Source organism: Ornithorhynchus anatinus, chromosome 5 (assembly GCF_004115215.2).
Source record: "Ornithorhynchus anatinus isolate Pmale09 chromosome 5, mOrnAna1.pri.v4, whole genome shotgun sequence".
Lineage (NCBI taxonomy): Eukaryota > Metazoa > Chordata > Mammalia > Monotremata > Ornithorhynchidae > Ornithorhynchus > Ornithorhynchus anatinus.
The window spans coordinates 105,044,817-105,066,727 of NC_041732.1; the positions used below are offsets into that span (position 1 = coordinate 105,044,817).

Consider the following 21,911-nt stretch of genomic DNA (forward strand, 5'->3'; position numbering starts at 1 on the left):
CGCTGGGGCGGATCCAAGCAAATGGGGCTCAGTCTCCATCCCCATTTTCCAGGTGAGAGAACTGAGGCCCAGAGAAGTGACTCGCCCAAGGTCACACACAGCAGGCGTGGCAGAGCGGAGATTAGAACCCCGGTCCTTCCGACTCCCAGGACCAAACTGGAGCGGCGTGGCCTAGTGGAAAGAGCCCAGGCCTTTGAGTCAGAGGATCTGGGTTCTAATCCTGACCCTGACACTTGTCCTCTCTCTGACCTTGACCAAGTCACTTCACTTCTCTGGGCCTCAGTTCCCTCGTCTGCCGAGCGGGTGTCCAATACGCGTCCTCCCTACTGCTTGGACCGTCAGCCCCATGCACGACCTGTTGGCCTTGATGCTTACAACAGTGCTTTAGCGCTCAACAAATGCCATAAACAGAAATGCGGGATCATTAAATGTGAATCCGTTAGAGACGCAGCGCGATGTAGTCGATAGAGCTCGGACCCGGGAGTCTCCGCCACTTGTCTGCCGTGTGACCTTGAGGAAGTCACTTCACTTCTCTGGGCCTCGGTTCCCTCCTCCGTAATTGGGGGTGGAGACCGTGAGCCCCACGTGGGACGGGGGCCGCGTCCAACTCGATTTACCCGTGTTCACCCCACCGCTCAGTACGGTGCCTGGCACACAGTAAGCGCTTAACAAACACCATCATTAGTATTATTATTATTGCAGAGACAGTTGGACAAGCAGTTGGTGAGAAGAGGGAAGCCGATCTCAGAACCCAGAAAAACTTGTCTTTCTGAGAGCCCGGTTTATTTGAAATCAAGTGATCTAATTATGTGGATTGGAATTTTAATTAAGGGATAAACCACGTGTAATTATGCATCCAGGCGATCTTTAACGTTCGAATGGAATTATGCCGATGGCGGAAACTTTGAGCCCCTTTTGTAGGTCTTATATGCGTAGCTATAAAAACAACAACAAAAAAATCTGTCTTTTATTGAAATCACCGGTCAGGTACCCAGGTGTTAGTCTTGCTCCAGGGAAATCATATCCGACGTTGATTTTAAAGAGGATTGGCCGCTGTTCAAATTGGGTATTATGTTCATTACAAAACTCAGGGTCAGCTTTTTAAAAACACCCCGGTTCGAGAGCGTGTGATTCATACGGAAATTACACGTCATGTGATTCGTCGACACGATCTTTTCTTCCTCTGGATTTCTGCTCGGCAGGCGCCGCGCGGGACCCGTTTTCCAGCCAAATTAAATGTTTCTTTTCTCCCTCAACTTCTCTTTCCGACCTCAGGCTTCTCAGGGGGTTTTTCGGAGGGGGAAATAGGAAGTGGCGTCTCGAAAGAAAGTTTTGAAAAGGGTCAGGACCGGATTACTCAGAGGTTATCTCTCAGAGGCGATCTGGGAGAGGACCCGTGTCCCGCCGTGCTTCGCTGCTGCGGGCTCGAACTCAAGAAAGGAGAAGTCATTCGGGCGTCCCGTGTGGAGCGCCTACTGTGTGCAGAGCACTGGGGAGAGGATAATACGGCTCTAAACGGACACATGCCCTGCCCACGAGGAGCTGACAGTCTAGAGGGAGAGACAGACGTTAATAAAAATAAATATCTGACAGAAGCAGCCTGGCTCAGTGCAAAGAGCCCGGGCTTGGGAGTCTGAGGTCACGGGTTCTAATCCCGGGTTAGCCGCTTCTCGGCTGCGTGACGTTCGCTTCACTTCTCCGCGCCTCAGTTACCTCAATCTGGAAAATGGGGATGGAGAGACTGTGAGCTCCACGGGGAGCAACCTGATCACCTTGTATCGTCCCCAGCGCTTAGAACAGTGCTTTACAAGTAGTAAGCGCTTACAAATGCCATAATTATTATTATAAGCGCCGTGGGGCTGAGGGAGGCGGGAATAAAGGCCAGGTTCGAGGCCAACGCCAAAGGGAGTGGGAGGAGAGGGGAGAAAATCGGTATTCTGGTCTTAGCTCTTGCCATTCTCCTGTTTTCTCAGAAATTAAGTGGGAGTAATTAATAATAATAATGATAATAATGATGGTATTTGTTTAGCGCTTACTCTGTGCCAAGCACTGTTTGAAGCATGGGGGTAGATACGAGGTCATCACGTGGCCCCTAGTCAGGCTCTCGGTCTTAATCTCCATTTTCCAGATGAGGTCACTGAGGCCCAGAGAAGCGAAGCGGCTCACCCGAGTCACACAGCAGACAAGCGGAGGAGCCTGGATTAGAACCCACGACCTCTGACTCCCAAGCCCGGGCTCTTTTCTCATGTGCTTAGCTTCTCGTAGCAGCCGCTTTTCTGCTGTGTGACCTTGGGCAAGTCACTTCACTTCTCTGTGCCTCAGTTCCCTCATCTGTAAAATGGGGATGAAGACTGGCGTCACCTTGTATCTATCCGGTGCTTAGAGCAGTGTTTGGCACATAGTCAGTGCTTAACAAATCCCAACATTACTATTATTATTATTATTAATAATCTCGGCTCTGCTACTTTCAGCTGGGTGACCCTGGGCAAGTCACTTCATTTCTCGCCGCTTCGGGTTGCCTCGTCTGTGAAAGCGGGCGAAGGCTCTGAGCCCCACGTGGGACGGGGACCGTGTCCCTCCCGATGACGCTAAGTCTCCCCCAGCGCTTAGCACAGTGCCGGGCACGTAGAACGTCCTTCACAAATACCGTTCCCGAAAAATTCCACTCAGTTCTTCAAGGGGGGAGGAAGCGATTTTTGCTTGTCCTTCCCTCTCCCAGCCCAGCCCAGCTCGACTGAAGCCGTCCAAGTAGGAAATCTCCAATGGCCTTGTTTCTTTCAAATATTCAGACATTCCTGTGAGTCGGTAGTTTATCTCCTGCGTAATTGCGTAAGGATTGCCCCACAATATTTGATTTCTGCCGGTCCCAGAGAACTGCCAATAATAATAATAGTTTAAAAAAAAGCGAGGTATTTGTTTAATAATAATAATAATAATGTTGGTATTTGTTAAGCGCTTACTATGTGCAGAGCACCGTTCTAAGCATTGGGAGATACTGGGTCATCAGGTGGTCCCACGGGAGGCTCACAGTTAATCCCCATTTTACAGATGGGGTAACGGAGGCACTGAGAAGTGACTTGCCCACAGTGACAAGTGGCGGAGCCGGGATTCGCACCGGTATGTGCCAGACACTGAATTAAGCACTGGGGTGGATACAGAAGCCAGGGCCTGGGACTCCGAAGGACCTGGGTTCAAATCCCGGCTCCTCCCCTTGTCCGCTGGGTGACCTTGGGCTAGTCATTTGACTTATGGGCCCCAGCTTCCTCATCTGTAAAATGGGGATTGAGACTGTGAGGCCCCTGGGGGACAGGGGCTGTGTTCAACCCGATTTGCTTATATCCTCCCCCGCCCCCCACCCGCTAAGTACAGTGCCTGGCACATTGTAAGCGCTTAACAGATAGCATTGTTGTTGTTGTTATTATTATTATAGAAAATAATCGGGTTGTGAGCTCCGGCCCACATGAGGCTCACCGTCTCAAGCCCCATTTCACGGATGAGGGAACTGAGGCATAGAGAAGCAAAGCGACTTCCCCAAGGCCCCGCAGCAGACAGGTGGTAGAGCCGGGATTATTAATGATAATGTTCATATTTGTTAAGTGCTTACTATGTGCCGAGCACTGGGGTAGATACAAGGTGAACAGGTTGTCCCACGTGGGGCTCACAGTCTTCATCCCCTTTTTACAGATGAGGGAACTGAGGCCCGGAGAAGTGAAATGACTTGCCCAAGGTCACGCAGCTGACACGCGGCAGAGCCGAGATCAGAACCCAGGTCCTTCCTACTCCCAGGCCCGGGCTCTCCCACCGGGCCCTCGATAACTTGACCGACCGATTCGGCGGTCATGGCGAAAAATCTCGCCTGACTTCAGAGGCAGCTAGGCCGGAGGAATCTCTCCCCTCATTTGAATTTTGTTCCTCATAATACTAACTGTGGTATTTGTGAAGCGCCTCCTCTGTGCCAGGCACTGTACTAAGCGCCGGGGTGGATCCAGGCCGGTGGGCTTGAACGCAGTCCCCGCCTACCACGGGGCTCCCCGTCTCAACCCTCGGTTTTACGGGTGAGGAAACTGAGGCACGGAGAAGTGAGGCGAGGTCACGCAGCAGATGAGGGGGCGGAGCCGGGGCTAGAGCCCCCCAATTTTCCCCTTGTCTCGGGGAGACAGTGGGGTTTGGTACAGGTCCCCGAACACTTGATGGACACCACATCCAGCTTCAGTGACGATAATCAGCGGTGTCAGGCCGCGGAGAGGTTTGGACGAAGCAGCGTGGCTCGGTGGAAAGAGCCCGGGCTCTGGAGTCAGAGATCATGAGTTCGAATCCCGGCTCTGCCACTCGTCAGCTGTGTGACTGTGGGCGAGTCACTTCACTTCTCTGTGCCTCAGTTACCTCCTCTGTAAAATGGGGATTAAGACTGTGAGCCCCACGTGAGACAACCCGATTCCCCTGTGTCTACCCCAGCGCTTAGAACAGTGCTCTGCAGATAGTAAGCGCTTAACAAATACCAACATTATTATTATTATGATCTTGGAGGATCGAGCAGTGTAGATCTTCAGTTGGGGTTCCACGGCCCCAGCGTGTTGGTAATTTAGAAACCCACAGGGTGTTTCCTGAAAATCGCAGATTAAAAGAAGAGGCGGCGGTCAGCCTCGTCACCCCGCCGCGGCCGTTGTGTAATAGAGACGGGGCCGCCGATCGATCGGTCCGATGATGGTCAGCCAGCGCGTGGCTTCGAAAGCCCGGAATTCCCTCCGCGCTTCCACTAGACGTTTTAAGGAAGGACGGGGTCGCCCCCTGTTTCGGCCCGACCGTCGTAGAGTCCGCGGGGAGCGGCTCGGGACGGCGAGGAATCTGTAGTTCGGAGGTAAGAGGATTTCTCTGGTCTCTCTCGGAGGACCGATCAACTCGAGTCAGGTCACCGAGCCAGAAAACCTCATCTCCTGTGAGCCCGTCAGTGGGCAGGGACGGTCTCTATCTGTTGCCGAATTGTACGCTCCAAGCGCTTAGTCCAGTGCTCTGCACATAGTAAACGCTCCGTAAATACGATCGAATGAATCTCGGGTGTCGATCGCTTCGAGTACGTGACTTATCCCTGTCCTCCGCGAGGGAGAAATGGGAATGAACGCCTTTCGAGACGGGCCGGTTCGTCCCGCGGACGCGGAGGGTACGGACTCGGATTCTTTGGAGTGGGGCCCCGCTGATCCGAAGTCGTTTTCCGGTGGGGTCGGATTTTTAAGGACACGGGGGTAAAACAGGGAAGAGGTAGGGAATAATCTCACCCACCCGTCTGCTTTCCCCAGCCTTGCGTAACCGCTGCCTCTCTGCCCCCCTTCACCTCCCCTCGGCGAAGCCCTCTTCCCCCCCATTTCCCTCTGCTCCTCCCCCTCTCCCTTCCCCTCCCCTCAGCACTCTGCTCCTCCGCTGGTTTTTAGATTTTTATTACCCTATTTATGTTGTCAATTAGATGTCCATCACCTTGATTCTATTTATCGCTATTGTTCCGTCCGCTTAATTGTATATATTTTTATTACCCTATTTATGTTAATGAGATGTCCGTCCCCTTGATTCTATTTATTGCTATTGTTTTTGTCCGTCCGTCTCCCCCGATTAGACTGTGAGCCCGTCGATGGGCAGGGATCGTCTCTATCTGTTGCCGAATTGTCCATTCCAAGCGCTTAGTACAGTGCTCTGCACATAGTGAGCGCTCAATAAATACTATTGAAGGAACGAATGGAGTGCCATTCGAGTTTTTTGGCATCTGCCCGCAGATGTTCAAACCCAACGGGCCCTTGGAAAAGGTGCTCTGAGAGTGTCTTTTTTTTTAAATCAACGTAGAAATAGGTGATATAATAATAGCGGTAAGAATGGCGGTGTTTGTTAAACGCTTACTATCTGCCGAGTGCTGTTCTAATAATAATAATGTTGGTATTTGTTAAGCGCTTACTGTGTGCAGAGCACTGTTCTAAGCGTTGCGGTCGATTTACAGGGGAATCGGGTTGTCCCACGTGAGGCTCACAGTCTTCATCCCCATTTTCCAGATGAGGTCACTGAGGCCCAGAGAAGTGAAGTGACTCGCCCACAGTCACCCAGCTGACAAGTGGCCGAGCTGGGATTCGAACCCGTGGCTCAGTGGAAAGAGCCTGGGCTTTGGGGTCAGAGATCATGGGTTCGAATCCCAGCTCTGCCACTTGTCAGCTGGGTGACTTTGGGCGAGTCACTTCACTTCTCTGGGCCTCAGTGACCTCATCTGTAAAATGGGGATTAAGGCTGCGAGCCCCAGGTGGGACAACCTGATTCCCTTGTGTCTACCCCAGCGCTTAGAACAGTGCTCTGCACATAGTAAGCGCTTAACAAATACCAACGTTATTATTATTATTATTAACCCATGACCTCTGACTCCCAAGCCCGGGCCCTCTCCACTGAGCCGCACTGCTTCACGTTGGGTTATTTTTATTCTCTGAAGTCCCTGTCTACGGAAAAACAAACGTCGCCGCGCTCAGAGGCCTATTCGGAGACCTCGGTCAGTCAGGCGATCATATTTATTGAGCGCTTACCCTGTGCCCAGCACTATCCTAAAAGAGTATAATCAATCAGTCCTATATTAGAGAAGCAGCGTGGCTTCCTGGAAAGGGCCCGGGCTGGGGAGTCAGAGGTTGTGAGTTCTAATCTCAGGTCTGCCACTTATCAGCTGCGTGACTTTGGGCAAGTCACTTAACTTCTCGGTACCTCAGTTCCCTCATCTGTAAAATGGGGATTAACCGTGAGCCTCACATGGGACAAGCTGATGACCCCGTATCTCCCCCAGCGCTTAGAACAGTGCTCTGCACATAGTAAGTGCTTAACAAATACCAACATTATTATTATTATTATTATTATTTCACTTCTCTGGCCCTCGGTTCCCTCATCTGGAAAATGGGGATGGAGACAGGGAGCCCCACGTGGGATATGAGGGACGGGAACTGTGTCCAACCCAATTCGCTTGTGGCCACCCCAGCGCTTAATACAGTCCCTGGCACATAGTGAGCGCTTAACAAATACCACACTTATTCTCATCATCAGTAGTAATAATTGTAAGAAGCAGCAGAGAAGCAGTGTGGCTCAGTGGCAAGAGCCTGGGCTCGGGAGTCTTTTTTTTGGTATTTGTTAAGCGCTTACTATGTGCAGAGCACTGTTCTAAGCGCTGGGGGAGATACAGGGTTGTCTCACGTGAGGCTCACGATCTTCATCCCCATTTTACAGACGAGGTAGCTGAGGCACATAGAAGCGAAGTGACTTGCCCACAGTCCCACAGCCGACAAGTGGCGGGGCCGGGATTCGAACCCGCGACCTCTGACTCCCAAGCCCGGGCTCTTTCCACTGAGTCCGAGTGAGTCCCAGGTGGTGGGTTCAAATCCCGGCTCAGCCGCTTGTCAGCTCTCTGACTTTGGGCAAGTCACTTCACTTCTCTGAGCCTCATCTGTGAAATGGGGATGAAGACTGTGAACCCCTCGTGGGACAACCTGATGACCTTGTATCCTCCCCAGCGCTTAGAACAGTGCTCGGCACATAGTAAGCGCTTAGCAAAAGCCATGACTGTTATTAGCAGTGGGCACGGTCCCTGCCCCCGGTTTGTCAGAGCGTTTTTGCACAGTGAGAACGTGGCCAAAATTGTGGATTCAGACTAAATTCACCTGGGCAGATTTTAAGGTGGGGTGGGGGACGTTGAGAGGAGACTGATCCCCTAATAATATTATTATCATCATCCCTGTTTAGCGCGTTAACGAACGGGGATTTAGAACGACACCTGCCGTAGGTAATTGTAGCTCCCCCCGGGAGGGTCAACAATTTAGGCCCGGGACCTGGCAGCCGAGAAGGCCGAATCTCAAGGGAACAGATGGATTTAGCGTTTTTCTCTTCTTTGCCCTTTTAGGGAAGAACATGGTGGAGAGGAAGAGCAAGGGAGAGAGACGGTAAGCACTGGCGGAGACTGGAAGAGGGGAGGCCGATGGAAGGAAATAATAATGTTGGTATTTGTATGTGCAGAGCACTGTTCTAAGCGCCGGGGGAGATACAGGGTCATCGGGTCGCCCCACGAGAGGCTCACAGTCTTCATCCCCATTTGACAGATGAGGTAAGTGAGTCACAGAGAAGTTAATAATGTTGGTATTCCTTAAGCGCTTACTATGTGCAGAGCACTGGTCTAAGCGCTGGGGGAGATACAGGGACATCGGGTTGTCCCACGTGAGGCTCACAGTTTTCATCCCCATTTTACAGATGAGGTAACCGAGGCACAGAGAAGTGAAGTGACTACCCCGGCGCTTAGAACGGTGCTCCGCACATAGTAATTGCTTAACAAATACCAACAATATTATTATTATTGTTATATTATTGTCCTCTCCCTAGCGCACGGTACAGTGCTCTGCACACAGTAGGTGCTCAATAAAGAGAATTGAATGAATGACCAGAAAGCATGGCTTGGTGGATAGAGCCCGGGCCTGGGAGTCAGAAGGCTATGGGTTCTAATGCCGGCTCCGCCACTTATATGCTCTGTGACCCCTGGGTAAGCCGCTTCACTGCTCTGGCCTCAGTTTCTTCATCTGTAAAATGGGGATTGAGACTGCGCGCCCCACGTGGGACAGGGACTTGTATCTAACCCGATTTGCTTTCATCCACCCCAGCGCTTTGTACAGCGTCTGGCAGATAGTAAGCACTTAACGAATACCACAGTGATTATCATCATTAAGTATTTTCTTGAATACTTAATATCCCGTCGGTGGGGAAGTGTCTGTTTTTGCTGCACGGTACGGTCCCAAGCGCTTAGTACAGTGCTTGGCACAGTAAGCGCTCAAGAAATACGGTCGACTGAATGAATCAGTGAATTTGAATATCTGCTTCCCCTTCTGGATTGTGTATTTCTTGTAGGACCATGTCCACCAACTTTGCTGTATCGTCCTCTCCCGAGTGCTTAGTACAGTGCTCTGCAAGCAGTCAGCGCTCAATAATTATTACCATTAAAATATTTCTTTTATGGTCTTCAAGCTCTTCCATCGTGTCAGATACTGGGCTGTGAAGATAATCGGTTTGGACACACTCTGTCCCACAGTGGGGCTCACTGTCTTCATCCCCATTTGACAGTTGAGGGAACTGAGGCCCAGAACGATAACAATAACAATAATAATGAATGATGAAACCACTCACCCAAGGTCAGAGAGCCGACCGACCGGCTCACTGTCTTCGTCCCCATTTGACAGATGAGGGTACTAAGGCCCAGAACGATAATAATAATAATAATAATGATGAACGATGAAACGACTCGTCCAAGGTCGAAGAGCCGACAAACTGGCTCACCGTCTTCATCCCCATTTGACAGATGAGGGAACTAAGGCCCAGAACGATAGTGATAATAATAATAACGAACGATGAAATGACTCTCCCAAGGTCGAAGAGCCGACAAACTGGCTCACGGTCTCCATCCCCATTTGACAGATGAGGGAACTAAGGCCCAGAACGATAATAATAATAATAATAATGATAATGAACGATAAAATGACTCACCGAAGGTCAAAGAGCTGACAGACTCCGCTAGGCCCAGCTCTTTCTGGGAGCGTGGATTACAGCATGGAATGTCGTAAACTCCCCCTCGGAAGTTTGGGTAGATGGCTTTGAGCGATTCGGGTGGCGAATCGGGGCTTCCTTCGTTCGTGCAGTCGTATTCATCGAGCGCTGACTGTGTGCAGAGCACTGTACTAAGCGCTTGGAAAGTATAATTCGGCAACAGAGAGAGTCAATCCCTGCCCGGCAGTGGGTTCACAGTCTCGAAGGGGGGAGGCAGAGATGAAAAGAAATCAATAAATGAGGGATGTGGACCTAAGGGGTGCGGGGCCGGGACGGGGGAGGAAGAAAGGGAGCGGGTCGGTCGGGGCGACGCGGAAGGGAGCGGGAGGAGAGGAGAGGAGAGGAGGGTGCAATCAGGGAAGGCTTCTTGGAGGAGGCGGGCCTTCAATAAGGCTTCGAAGGCGGGGGAGAGGGATCGTGTGTGGGATCTGAGGAGGGAGGGCGTTCCGGGCCGGAGGCGGGCCGACCCGCGGCGGCGGGCCGGGCGAGCCGGAGGCCCGGGGAGGAGGTTGGCAGTAGAGGAGCTTGAAGACCTTATCTGTGATAAGATTAAAGGAGCTGCTCCCTTGATTAGGGGATTTTTTTTCTCCGGCGTGGGGTTCCGGCGACTTCCTCGTCCCGAGGTCTTCCGGGCGGGACGGTGAGAACGAGAAGGTTTCGGAGCTGTTCGCACAAGCTCCCAGGATCATCTGAAGCAAAGCCATTTTGGCCCGGGGCGGTCTTGCCAACCGTCTAGAGCGTCAGATTGGAATTTTTTTTCTATTTCATTAACATAACTGAACGCCCGGTCCTCCGTCTGATCCGTTTCTGCAAGTCATTCACCCACCGTGCTCTCTGTAATGACGATAGTAATATCGACCGTGGTATTTGTTGAGCGCTCACTGTGTGCCGGGCACTGCCCCGAGCGCCGGGGCGGACACCAGCCAGTCGGGTCGGACCCGGTCCCCGTCCCACCCGGGGCTCACGCTGTCCATCCCCATTTTCCTGATGAGGGAACTGAGGCCCAGAGAAGTGAAGCGACTTGTCCGAGGTCACGCAGGTTAAGTGAAGTGACTCGCCCACAGTCACCCAGCTGACGAGTGGCGGAGCAGGGACTCGGACCCGTGACCTCTGACTCCCAGATCCGGGCTCTTTCCACTGAGCCACGCTGAATCTCTAGACTCTCAGCTCATTGTGGGCAGGGAGCGTGTCTGTGTATTGTGGCACAGTCCTCTCCCAAGCATAGAGTCAGAGGTCATGAGTTCGAATCCCGGCTCTGCCACTTGTCAGCTGTGTGACTGTGGGCAAGTCATTTCATTTCTCGGTGCCTCAGTTCCCTCATCTGTAAAATGGGAATGAAGACTGAGCCTCACGTGGGGCAACCTGATGACCCTGTATCTACCCCGGCGCTTAGAACAGTGCTGTGCACATAGTAAGCACGTAACAAATACCACCGTTATTATTATTATTATTATTATAAATATGACCGATTGAAAGAATGAATGTGCAAAGAGCATGGGAGGGGACAGTAGTTAGTAGATGTAGAGAAACAACAGGGCCTCGTGGGTCGGGCCTGGGAGTCGGAAGGTCGTGGGTTCTAATCCCGGCTCCGCCGCCTGTCCGCCGTGTGACCTTGGGGAGGTCACTTCACTTCTTTGGACCTCAGTCCCCTCATCTGAAAATGGGGATGGAGACTGTGAGCCCCACGTGGGACAGGGACCGTGTCCAACCCGACTTGCTCGAATCCACTCCGGCGCTTAGAACAGTGCCTGGCACCTAGTAAGCGCTTAACATGCCATTATTGTTATCATTAGTAGTATTTTCATTAAATGCAGTCCCCGCCCTCAAGGAGCTGAGCGTCTGCGGTGTGCCGAGCACTGGATTGAGCACACGGGAGAGGATGAAAGAGTGAATCGACAAGATCCCTGCCTTCAAGTGAAAGTCCGCTGTGCGCAGGACGCTGTGCTGAGCGCTTGAGAGAGGACAGTTAGCCTTAGTAGGCGCCGTCCTTTCACTCAAGGAGCTGACAGGCTGTTGCGTACAGAGAATTGCACTTTTGGAGACTAAATACGGTTAGTAGATACCATCCCTGCCCTCAAGAACCTGAAAGCCCCCCCGTGTGCAGAGCCCTGAGCTGAGCGCTTGGGAGAGTTAGTAGACGCTCTCCCTGCCCTCTAGGAGTAGACACAGGGCACTGTAGTGAGCACTTGGGGGGAGTCCAAGGGAATTAGTAGGATGCAGCGTGGCTCAGTGGAAAGAGCCCGGGCTTGGGAGTCAGAGGTCATGGGTTCGAATCCCGGCCCTGCCCCTTGTCAGCTGGGTGACTGTGGGCGAGTCACTTCACTTCTCTGGACCTCAGTTACCTCATCTCGAAAATAGGGATTAACTGTGAGCCTCACGTGGGACCACCTGATGACCCTGTATCTCCCCCAGCGCTTAGAACAGTGCTCTGCACAGAGTAAGCGCTTAACAGATACCAAATTATTATTATCCCTGACCTCAAAATGTCAGGGGATCAGTCGAAATCCCCGAGGGAGTGGTTGCAGATAAGGATTCGGGCCGTGAAGGTTTTGGCACCGGGACCGAACAAGCTCCGTTTCGCCTGTCGCTTAGCGAAAGTCCCCTGATCGTTCCAAGTATTCAAATCCGCCCGAAGAGCAGCAGCACAACCGGGAATTCGTGGGACGTGGGAGCTAATCCCAGCTTTGCCGCTTCCCTGTTGCATCACCTCAGACGCGACCTTGGACAAGGCCTTCTCCCTGCCTCTTCCTTCATCTGGAAAATGGGCGTTTAAATTCCCCCCCGCCCCGGGAACGTCTCCCACGGGATCCGGCCCGGCGATGAGCACGGTGCTCGGCACGGCCTCGTTTTTAATCATCCTCGTTTTACGGCCGCTCGTTTTCCGACCGTTAGCTCTCGGTGAGTGGCGCCCCGATGTCCGCCTCCAGCCCCGGTCTCTCTCCCTCTCCGCGGAGAAGCGGCAGGGCTCGGGAGTCAAAGGTCATGGGTTTGAATCCCGGCTCTGCCCCTTGGCAGCTGGGTGACTGTGGGCGAGTCACTTCACTTCTCTGGGCCTCAGTGACTTCATCTGGAAAATGGGGATGAAGACTGGGAGCCCCACGTGGGACAACCTGATGACCCCGTATCTCCCCCCAGCACTTAGAACAGTGCTGTGCACCTAGTAAGCGCTTAACAAGGACCAACATTATTGGAAAAGCAGCATAGCTCACGGGCAAGAGCCTGGGCCTGGGAGTCAGAGGTCGTGGGTTCGAATCCCTGCTCTGCCACTCGTCAGATGGGTGACTGTGGGCAAGTCACTTCACTTCTGGGCCTCAATTTCCTCGTCTGTAAAATGGGGATTAACTGTGAGCCTCCCGTGGGACAACCCGATGACCCTGTATCTCCCCCAGCGCTTAGAACGGTGCTCTGCACATAGTAAGCACTTAACAAATACTAATATTATTATTATGATCATCATCACCTCCTGCCTTCGAGCCAGACGTCCTCCCATCACCTCAAAAGGAACACATCCAAAAGAGCGCTCCTTATCTTCCAACCCAGACCCCGTCCTCCGGCTCACTTTCCCGTCACCCCCGTCCTTCTTGCCTCACCAGCCCTTGACCTTGGCGTCATCCTTGACCCCTCTGTCTCCTTCCACCCACATATTCAAGCCCTCACTAGACCCTGTCGGTTCAACCTTTACAACGTGGCCAAAATCAGCCCTTTCCCCTGTATCCAAACGGCTTGGCTCAGTGGAAAGAGGCCGGGCTTGGGAGTCAGAGGTCATGGGTTCGAATCCCGGCCCTGCCACTTGTCAGCTATGTGACTGGGCGCGAGTCACTTCACTTCTGCACCTCAGTGACCTCATCTGTAAAATGGAGATGAAGACTGTGAGCCCCACGTGGGGCAACCTGATGACCCTGTATCTACCCCCGCGCTTAGAACGGTGCTCTGCACAGAGTAAGCGCTTAACAAATACCAACTTTGTTTTTTTAATCCAAGTGCCTCTCCTCTTTCGCCTTGGTGACTCTCTCAGCCCCCTTGCTGACCTCCCGGCCTTCTTGTCTCTTTCCGCTCCAGTCCAGACTCCGCTGTGCTGACCGGATCATTTTCCCTCCCAAATGTTCGGGCCGCGTCTTCCCTCTCTTCAAGACCCTCCAGTGGTCGCCCGGCCACCTCCTCCTCAGACAGAAACCGGTCCCCGTCGGCTTTTAAGCCGTCCATCCCCCGGCCCCCTCCCGCCTCCCCTCCCTTCTCTCCTCCTCCTCCACCCTGGGCCGCACACTGCGCTCCTCCGCCGTCGCTCGCCTCCTCCCGGGGCCTCCGGCTCTCCCGTCCCACCGCCGCCCCCCGGCCCACGTCCCGCCTCTGGCCTGGGCGCCCTCCCTCCTCAGGTCCCACACACGATCCCTCTCGCCCCACTTTAAAACCTTATCGAAGGCCCACCTCCTCCAGGAAGCCTTCCCTGACTGCGCCCTCCTCTCCTCTTCTCCCTCTCCCTTCTGCGCCGCTCCTTCCTTCTTCCTCCCTCCCGGCCTCACACCACCCACGGAGAGAACTGGATAGATCCCGGCATTTATTTCTATTCGCATCTGTCTCCCCCCTGGACCGTGAGCTCGTGGTGGGCTCCTTGTGGTCTATTGTCCTCTCCCAAACGCTTAGTACAGTGCTTTGCACACGGTAAGCGCTCAATAAATGCTATCGAATGAGTGAACGAGAGTAAACGACTAAAAAGAAACAAAAATGAATGAGGAAACAAAAATGTTGTTGGGTAAGGATTGTCTCTGTTGCCAAATTGTACTTTCCAAGCGTTCACTACAGGGCTCTGCACAGTGTAAGCGCTCGATAAATACGATTGAATGGATGAATATTAGCATCACCTGAAATGGGAAAAGAAAACACCACGGGTTTTCTCTGAGCAGGTTTCATTTTTGTAAAATGGGGATCGAGGCCGTGAGCCCCGGGTGGGACAGGGACTGTGTCCAAACTGATGCTCTTGTTCTAATAATAATAATAATGTTGGTATTTGTTAAGCGCTTACTATGTGCAGAGCCGTGTTCTAAGCGCTGGGGTAGATACAGGGTGATCAGGTTGTCCCACGTGAGGCTCACGGTGAATCCCCGTTTTACAGATGAGGTAACTGAGGCCCAGAGAAGTGAAGTGACTCGCCCACAGTCCCACAGCTGACAAGTGGCAGAGCCGGGAGTCGAACCCGTGACCTCTGACTCCGAAGCCCAGGCTCTTTCCACTGAGCCACGCTGCTCCAGCGCTTAGTACAGTGCCCGGCACGTAGTAAACGCTTCACAAATACCGCAGTTATTACGACCAATTGTGCCCAGTGGGTAAAAGCGGCAGCCAGTTTGGAAACCGGGAAGACAGGTTGGGGCTGTGGGTAGCTGATATTCACGATCAATAAGGGAAGTTCTACTAGGAGCCTTTAGGTCCTGGAAAGCAGCGTGGCCTAGTGGGTAGAGCCCGGGTCTGGGAGTCAGAAGGTCACGGGTTCAAATCCCGGCTCCGCCACCTGTCTGCTGGGTGACCTTGGGCAAGTCACTTCCTTTCTCTGGGCCTCAGTTCCCTCATTTGTAAAATGAGGATCACGACTGTAATCCCCATGCAGGACCCTAAGCCCGTCAGACGGCAGGGACCGTCTCTGTCTGTTGCCGACTTGTTCATTCCAAGCGCTTAGTACAGTGCTCTGCACATAGCGCTCAATAAATACTGTTGAATGAATGACAGGGACTGTGTCCAACTTGATAAACTTGTATCTCCCCCAGCGCTCAGTGTGGTGCCTGGTACATAGTAAGCGCTTAACAAAGCGCAAGCTTTCGGAAGCAGCGTGGCTCAGTGGAAAGAGCACGGGCTTTGGAGTCAGGGCTCATGAGTTCGAATCCCAGCTCCGCCACTTGTCGGCTGTGTGACCGTGGGCGAGTCACTTCACTTCTCTGTGCCTCAGTTCCCTCATCTGTAAAATGGGGATTAAGACCGTGAGCCCCACGTGGGACGACCTGATCCCTCTATGTCTACCCCAGCGCTCAGAACAGTGCTCGGCACATAGTAAGCGCTTAACAGATACCAACATTATTATTATTATTATTATTAATACCACAGTTATCATTCTTTTCTACCCCATTGCTTAGAACAGCGAAACAGCATGGCTTAGCGGAAAGAGCCCGGGCTTGGGAGTCAGAGGAGGTGGGTTCTAATCCCGCCTCCGCCACTTGTCTGCTGTGTGACCTGGGGCAAGTGACTTCCCTTCTCTGGGCCTCTGACCTCATCTGGAAAATGGAGATGAAGACCGTGAGCCCCATGTGGGACCTTGGGAAGGTCACTTCACTGTGCCTAAGTTCCCTCCTTCGGAAAATGGGGATGAAGACTGGGAGCCCCACGTGGGACCACCTCATTACCCTGTGTAATACTAATGGAGGTATTTGTTAAGTGCTTCCTGTGTGCAAAGCACCGTTCTAAGCACTGGGGCTATTCAAGGTGATCAGGTGGTCCCATGTGGGGCTCACAGTTTTAATCCCCATTTTACAGCTGAGGTCACTGAGGCACAGAGAAGTTAAATGACTTGCCCGAAGTCACACGGTTGGCAAGCGATAGAGCCGGGATTCGAACCCACGACCCCTGACTCCCAAGCCCGACCTCTTTCCACTGAGCCACGCTGCTTCCGCGTTTAGAACAGTGCTTGGCATGTAGTAAGCGCTTAACAAATGCCATCATTATTACTGTTCGAAAAATGATTGGCACATAGCGAGCCCCATAATTATCATTATCATAAGAGTGTACCCTCCCAACCTCTGAGTTTAGTGCCGTGCACACGGTCAGCACGCGATAAACAAGATTGACTGACTGTACTGTAACAGAGAGGGTAGAGGCGGGCCCTGCCCTCGAGGAGATTAGCGGCTGTAGGGGAAGGCGGGTATAAAGATGAATTATGGATCTTGACAGAAGTGCCTTGGGGATGAGGGTGGGGCGAACACCACCTGCTTAAACGGGACAGAGTCAAGGGGAAGGATGACGCGGCGTGGCTCGGTGGAAAGAGCCCGGGCTTGGGAGTCCGGGGTCATGGGTTCGAGTGCCGGCTCCGCCGCTTGCCGGCTGGGTGACTTTGGGCAAGTCACTTCTCTTCTCTGGGCCTCAGTGACCTCATCTGGAAAATGGGGGTGAAGACTGGGAGCCCCATGTGGAAGAATGATTCTATTTAGTTGATTCTGTTTAGTTGCCGTTGTTTTTACGAGACGTCCTTCCCCTCGACTCTATCTATCGCCGTCGTCCTCGTCCGTCCGTCTCCCCCGATTGGACCGTGAGCCCGTCGGAGGGCGGGGACCGTCTCTATCTGTTGCCGACTTGTTCGTTCCCAGCGCTTAGTCCGGTGCTCTGCACATAGTAAGCGCTCAATAAATACTATTGAATGAATGAAGAACCTGATCACCTTCTCTCCCTCCCAGCGCTTAGAACAGTGCTTGGCACATGGGAAGCGCTTAACAGATGCCATCAGCATTATTATGACGCAGAAGGTTCCCTTGTGTCTACCCCAGCGCTTAGAACAGTGCTCGGCACATAGTAAGCGCTTAACAGATACCCATATTATTATTATTATTAAGGTTGGGTTAATCGAAGCCAGATGGTCTTTTCTAAATGTCATTAAGGCCATCAGTTGTATTTCTTTTGCGCTGTGTTTGCGCAGAGCACTGTACTATTATCGTCATTATGTTGTCTTGTTTTTGTCCGTCCGTCTCCCCCGATTAGACCGTGAGCCCGGCATTGGGCAGGGACGGTCTCTATCTGTTGCTGAATTGTCCATTCCAAGCGCTTAGTACAGTGCTCTGCACATAGTGAGCGCTCAATAAATGCGATTGAATGAATGACTAAATGAGAGAAGCAGCGTGGCTCAGTGGAAAGAACCCGGGCTTGGGAGTCAGAGGTCGTGGGTTCTAATCCCGGTTCTGCCGGCTTGTCAGCTGGGTGACTGTGGGCAAGTGGCTTCACTTCTCCGGACCTCAGTTCCCTCAGCTGGAAAATGGGGATGAAGACTGTGAGTCTCACGTGGGACAACGTGATGACCCTGTATCTCCCCCAGGGCTTAGAACAGTGCTCTGCACATAGGAAGCGCTTAACAAATGCCATCATCATCATTATTATTATTATTACTAAGCCCTTGGGAGAGTACAGTAGGACATTGGTAGACCCATTCCCTTTCCACCGAGTTTAGAGTCTAGAGCAGGAGAGAGGACTTGGGTGAATAATAGTAATGATAATAATAATAATAATAATGTTAAGCCCTTACTCTCTTCCCAGCACTGTTCTAAGCGCTGGGGTAGATACAAGGTCATCGGGTTGTCCCCCGTCGGGCTCCCAGTCTTCATCCCCGTTTTCCAGATGAGGGAACCGAGGCCCAGAGAAGTGAAGTGACTTGCCCAGAGTCACAAGGCTGACAAGTGGCGGAGCCGGGATTAGAACCCACGACCTCTGACTCCCGAGCCTCATCTGCAAAATGGGGGTTCCGTAACCTGGTCTCTCTCTTACCTATTATTATAATAATAATGACATTACTCGTAGAGTGCTTACCGTCTGCCAGGCGCTGTACTAAGCGCTGGGATGGATACGAGCAAATCGGGTCGGACACATTCCCCGTCCCTTACGGGGCTCATCGTCTTTATCTCCATTTTCCCGGCGAGGGAACCGAGGCCCAGAGAAGCAGGGCGACTCGCCCGAGGTCCCACAGCAGACAAGGGGCGGAGCCGGGATTAGAACCCAGGGCCCCCTCCGTTAGGCCGCGCTGCTCCAACTCAATTAAGTCCCTGACATCAGCATCAACTCATTCTAAATGCAAATGCCTCCGCAGTTCCAAATCTTGTTTGTCGGCTTTGGTTATTTGTAGGCAGAGCTTCCTGGAAAGCTCCCTTTCCCTCTGCCCCCGGCTCCCTCCCCACAGTACTTGAGTATATTTGTCCATATTATTTATTACTCTATTTATTATTCGTGACGTGCCTGTATCTCTGATTCTATTTATCTCGATGGTATTGACGCCTGACCACTTGCTTTGTTTTGCTGTCCGTCCCCCCCTTTTAGGCTGTGAGCCCGTCGTTGGGCGGGGATCGTCTCTATCCGTTGCCCAGTTGTACTTTCCGAGCGCTTAGTACAGCGTGGCTCAGTGGAAAGAGCACGGGCTTTGGAGTCAGGGCTCATGAGTTCGAATCCCAGCTCTGCCACTTGTTGGCTGTGTGACTGTGGGCAAGTCACTTAACTTCTCTGTGCCTCAGTTCCCTCATCTGTAAAATGGGGATTAAGACTGTGAGCCCCACGTGGGACAACCTGATTCCTCTATGTCTACCCCAGTGCTTAGAACAGTGCTCGGCACATAGTAAGCGCTTAACAAATACCAACACTAAGCGCTCGATAAATACGACAGTGTATGGAAAGTCCCAGCCATTGGGCTTAATTTCATCCCAGGTGTCAAACACAATATAGGGGAGAGAGAGCCCCTAAATGCCAATACATCCCCTTGATTCTATTTATTGCTATTGTTTTTGTCTCTCTGTCTCCCCCACTTAGACCGTAAGCCCGTCACTGGGCAGGGATTATCTCTATCTGTTACCAAATTGCACATTCCAAGCGCTTAGTCCAGTGCTCTGCACCTAGTAAGCGCTCAATAAATACTGTTGAATGAATGAACTGATCGAGCGACTCCGAGAGAGAGTGAAATGCAATAAAATAGATAATAAAATAAAGTTGGAGCTTTGATGCCTGTCCTAAAGGATCTTACAATCCGGAGGATCCCACACCTCCCTCCCCAAGCGCTTAGTCCAGTGGTCTGCCCACAGTAAGCGCTCAGTAAATACGACTGAATGAATGTCTTATAGCTGGGAGACAACACAGCCCAGCCTCCCACCCCCACCCTGCAGCAAAGGAAAATAATAGCGATGGTATGTGTTAAGCGCTTACTGTGTGCCAAGCACTGTTCCGAGCGCCGGAGTAGATGCAAAGCAATCGGATCGGACCCAGTGCCCGTCCCACGTGAGGATCACATTCTTAATCCCCATTTTAATCACTCGTTCAGTCGTATTTATTGAGCGCATACTGTGGGCAGAGCAGCGGGGCTCAGTGGAAGGAGCCCAGGCTTGGGAGTCAGAGGTCATGGGTTCAGATCCCGGCTCTGCCACCTGTCCGCTGTGTGACTGTGTGACTTCTCTGTGCCTCAGTTTCCTCGACTATAAAATGGGGATTAACTGTGAGTCCCACCTGGGACAACCCGATTCCCCTGTATCTCCCCCAGCGCTTAGAACAGTGCTCTGCACATAGTAAGCCCTTAACAAATACCAACATTATTATTATTAAGCGCTTACTGTGTGCCAAGCACTGTTTTAAGCGCCGGAGTAGATGCAAAGCAATCGGATCGGGCCCAGTCCCCGTCCCACGTGGGGCTCACACTCTTAATCCCCATTTTATTCATTCGTTCGATCGTATTGATTGAGCGCTTACTGTGGGCAGAGCACTGGACCGCAGGTGAGTTTTACAAACGAGTTACCGAGTCCCAGAGAAGTGAAGTGACTTGCCCACGGTCACACTGCCGATGGGGGGGCGGAGCCCGGAATTAGAACCCACATCCTCTGACTTCCAGGCCCGAGCTCTTTCCACTAAACGCGCTGCTGCCGGGGACCCAATCCTGGGTCATTGTCTCTTTATAAAAAAGAGTCACGTGTGTTGCCAAGAAGGAAAAAAGAAATTCATTCATTCACTGATTCGGTTGTATTTATTGAGCGCTTACTGTGTGCAGAGCACTGTCCTAAGCGCTTGGAAAGTACAATTTGGCAACAATTAGAGACAGTTCTTACCCAGCAACGGATTCACAGTCTGGAAGGGACAGACGACAAAAAAGTAGGCAGGCACCCATAGCATCAAAATAGATAAATGGAATTATAGATCTATATGCATCATTGATAAAATAGAATAATAAATATGTACAAATATAGACAAGTGCTGTGAGGAGGGGAAGGGGGTAGAGCAGAGGGAGGGAGTCGGCGATGGGGAGGGGAGGAGGAGCAGAGGAAAAGGGAGAGCTCGGTCTGGGAAGGCCTCCTGGAGGAGGTGAGCTCTAAGTAGGTACTTCATCCCCACGTGGAGCTCACAGACTTAGTCCCCATTTTCCAGGCGAGGTAACTGAGGCCCAGAGAATAATGTTGGTATTTGTTAAGCGCTTCCTATGTGCAGAGCACTGTTCTAAGCGCTGGGGTAGATACAGGGTCGTCAGGTTGTCCCACGGGAGGCTCACAGTTAATCTCCCTTTTCCAGACGAGGTAACCGAGGCCCGGAGAAGCGAAGCGACTGACCCCAAGTCACCCAGCAGACAAGTGGCAGAGCCGGGACGGGAACCCCCGATCTCTGACTCCCGAGCTCGTGCTCTTTTCACTAAGCCACGCTGCTCCTTGCATTTTCCAAGGGCTTAGTACAATGCTCTGCACACAGTAAGCGCTCAATACATGCCATTCACTGAATGAATGAATGAATGAATGAATGAATAATTGAGAGCCCCTCCTGTAGACCGTGAGCCCGTTTAGGGCAGGGGTCGTCTCTCTTTACTGCTGTGTTCTCTCCAAGCGTTCAGTACAGCGCTCCGCACACGGTCAGCGCTCAATAAATACGACGGAAAGAGATAAAGAAAATTCCATTCTTTGGGGGGCCGGGTGCCAGGGTGAGGGGCGTGGGCGGGGGTGAGCGGCCTCTTGCATTTGCGCTGAGAATGAGGCTTTTGTTCCGCCGGGCCCGGGTTGGCATCGGGCTGTGTCGTGCGGTGGCCGGGTCTCCTCGACTCCCCGGTTTCGTTGGCGACCTCGACGTCAAGGCCGCTGGCCTCAAGTGATGTGCGTGTCTCTCAGGGTGTCTCTCCCTCTCCAATTTGACATCTCTTATCTCTCCGGGAATGATGCGTCACCCACAGCGGCCTCTCCCTTCCTTCCCCGAGATAGCGCCTTCGGATGAGCCCTCCCGGCCTTGGCTGTCGGCCCAAGGTTCGGCTTTTCTGTTTATTTATTTTTTAAATGCGTTAGGGTAGGCGCTCACTACGGGCCAGGCGCTGTTCTAAGCGGCGGAGCAGATGATCGTAATGATAACGGTAGTCGTTCAGCACTGACCTCGGGCCACGCGCCGTTCTCGGCGCGGGAAAGCAACCGGGAGGGACACCGTCCCCGTCATTCATCCACCCGTGCCGTCGTAGTTATTGAGCAAATGGGGCTCAGCGTTTTAATCCCCGCGTTACAGAGGAGGGAACGGAGGCCCGGGGAAGTGAAGCGACGTGCGCCAGGTCGCGCAGCGAAACGGAGCCGGGGTTGGAACCCAGATCC

At 52.4% G+C, this 21,911-nt stretch overlaps 1 protein-coding gene across 2 annotated transcripts in view; it reads left to right on the top strand.

Moving 5' to 3' along the window:
• Positions 1-21,911, top strand: part of SLC23A2 (solute carrier family 23 member 2) — a 159,184-nt gene that overhangs the window by 30,415 nt on the left and 106,858 nt on the right. For both annotated transcript variants that reach the window (XM_029065392.2, XM_029065391.2), the window contains one exon: positions 7,904-7,943. The gene's annotated coding sequence lies outside the window, so the exon portion shown is untranslated. The remainder of the gene's footprint in view (positions 1-7,903; positions 7,944-21,911) is intronic.